This window comes from Engraulis encrasicolus, chromosome 17 (genome assembly GCF_034702125.1).
Source record: "Engraulis encrasicolus isolate BLACKSEA-1 chromosome 17, IST_EnEncr_1.0, whole genome shotgun sequence".
NCBI lineage: Eukaryota > Metazoa > Chordata > Actinopteri > Clupeiformes > Engraulidae > Engraulis > Engraulis encrasicolus.
Window position 1 is genome coordinate 43,519,203 of NC_085873.1, and position 2,999 is coordinate 43,522,201.

Consider the following 2,999-nt stretch of genomic DNA (forward strand, 5'->3'; position numbering starts at 1 on the left):
CTCTCTGAACTATCCACAAGTATGAAGGAATGCAACCTTCAGTTGAGCCTCGCCCAAATGCACTGCTGGTGATCCCAGCCAAAGATTTAGGTTTCCATGATATCGAGCTCAATATGGATTCTGCTACTGTTGCCTCAAATAAGGCCACAAGAAATGTAGGCGTCATTGTTGATGACCATCTATCATTCTCTGACCACATAGCCTCAGTTTCCCAGTCATGTCCTCTTTCTCATGCCCTATGAATACAAGGCCCTGACCCTTGCCTATGACGCTACAACAGGCCCTACTCTGGCTTACCTGAAAGCTATGCTAAAGCCCTATGTCCTTTCAGGACATTGTCTGTCTCCAGTACCAACCGTTTCACCTTGCCCTCTACTTACACATGTAGTGGCTCCTGTCTATTCAGTTCAGCTGCTGAAAGACCCAAAATACCTAGTGACACCATGATTCATCACTGATGTGCCCTGACAAACAGCACATGGATATGCAGTAGTGTAGCAGTAGTGTCTTTATCCACCCAAACAACACTCCAAACAAACAGATTCTGAAAACATGTTAGTTCATGCCAATGTAATTACCATGTAGTAACCTTTATTTTTAAAAACTTTGAACTTGAAAATGACACCTTTCCTGAAGTCAGATTTTCCTAGATTTTTAGTATGTTATTAAGGACACTTAGAGGTAACAAAATCAGTTGAAAAACCGTTTGTATCAATTTTTTTGGGGTTAGGTCTTTTTTTTGCATAGATGTACTCGCCTACTTACTTGATTGTTGTCTGCAAATAAAACTGCTCTAAAAAAACACTCTAAAAAACTACTTGAAATACAGTGTTGATGATTACAGTCTGTGAGGGCAATTGAGATGTGCATTAAAGTAGGCCATGCCGTCTCCAGATTCCTACTTAATACCTCTGAAGGCCTCTTTGCCTCCTCCTGGCATTGACTCTGAGTGCACATGTCCATCCATCTGTTTGTGTGTGTGTGTGTGTGTGTGTGTGTGTGTGTGTGTGTGTGTGTGTGTGTGTGTGTGTGTGTGTGTGTGTGTGTGTGTGTGTGTGTGTGTGTGTGTGTGTGTGTGTGTGTGTGTGTGTGTGTGTGTGTGTGTGTGTGTGTGTGTGTGTGTGTGCCACTAGAGCAGGTGTACAAGCATGTCAAGCTGTGCAGTAATGACCGCATAGCCCCAGCCTGGAAATGCCCAGGCCATTTGGCACACACACACACACACACACACACACACACACACACACACACACACACACTCACACTCACACTCACACGCACACGCACACGCACACGCACACGCACACGCACACACACACACACACACACACACATCAAGAGATGCACACATTCACAATAATCCATGTAGAGCTGAAAGTAAAGTGAATTTGTGATGGAAATTGTCCCATGCTGAGATGATTCCATCAACGAGGAACACCTGATGGGCCAACAGAATGACCCAGACAGAACGCAGTCGTGTGTGTGTGTGTGTGTGTGTGTGTGTGTGTGTGTGTGTGTGTGTGTGTGGCGCTTATTTCTCTGCCACCGGATGCACGATGCAACTAACATCTGTTTTGAATGCGTTGAATCGAAGGTCACACACTTTCGATTCAATTCATCCAAATAAGTTGTGTCAAGAGAAAAAGGGCTTATGTTATAAAGCTGTGATGTTCACCATCAAAACCTTTTTCAAAAAGGAAGAATGTCCGCATACTGTTGCTGCTCCCAGTCTACTTACAGTAACACAACGTTTCGACCAGTCTGTTCTTCGTCAGCAACAGTGTGCGGACCGTCTTACTTTTTTTATTTGATCGTGATTAGTTTGGCACCTGTTCTATGTGGATGTGGACGCACTTCAAAATGCTACTGTCACCACCAAAACCTTACCACGGGAACAGAGTCAGGAAGTGGAGCCCATCAGTGGCCCCAAAATTGTCTTCAATTGGCCCTGCTATAGCACTGAAGGTACAGGGTTAACCCTCCGGTTATCCTCAGATTTAGGTTACATCCGTGATCCTTGGGGTCATTTTGACCTCAGCCACTTAAATGTCTACAAAATCAGTATAAGCAAAAACTTTTGCACCGGTTTATGCCTCAGATATTTACTGTTGCTCTGTTGGGGATATAAAAAAGCCCTTTAGATAAGTCCTAGAACCCCCACACACAGCCCACACACCACAAAAACTAATCCATGACTAGACAAAAATGTGCAACAACTGCCCAAAAGTTGACTTGAATTAGTTTTGGCCCTTGTCCACATCATACATATTGTTAGTTATCAGAGCCCTAAATAAAGCAAAATGTTCTGTTCTAAATAACTTATGTTCATGTATTTGACATAATCTAGACAGATTATGGATGTTACTTTTATGTTTAATGCACTTAAAATAATTTGGGGTCAAATTGACCCCAAGGAACACAGATGTAACCAAAACGTGTACAGCACTTAGGGAAAACATTTCACTTTTTTCACATTGACCCAATATATTTAGGAAAAATCATCAAAGATGAAGCAATATAATTATGTACTTCATGTATTTTTCAGACGTTAAACATTGAATGGGGTCAAATAGACCCCAAGGATAACAGGAGGGTTAAAGACTTGCCCTGAGAACGCCCCATACCGTGACCATTCCAATCCATCCAGCAACTCTATCCTGTTATCCACTTCACACACTCTCTCTCTCTCCTCCGCATCGGAGATAAACACTCTCTATGTGTGTGTCTGTGTCTGTGTGTGGCCTCCTGGGACGGTGACACTTGGGAATTTGTCTGAAGTTCAGGGGAAGATGAGAGGCAGCGCTTGACATTCCGATATTGAAAAGGGAATTTGTTTGCGATTTTCCAGCTGAGGAGCACATCGCCTCATTGCCCGGAAGAGTTGGCCGTAAGACTGTGACAGAGCTGGGAGACTCGCCTGTGTAATACACTATTGGATTCCAAGCAGGGTGTGTGTGTATGTGTGTGTTGCCTTCGTGACACTTTATCAAGCTTATCTG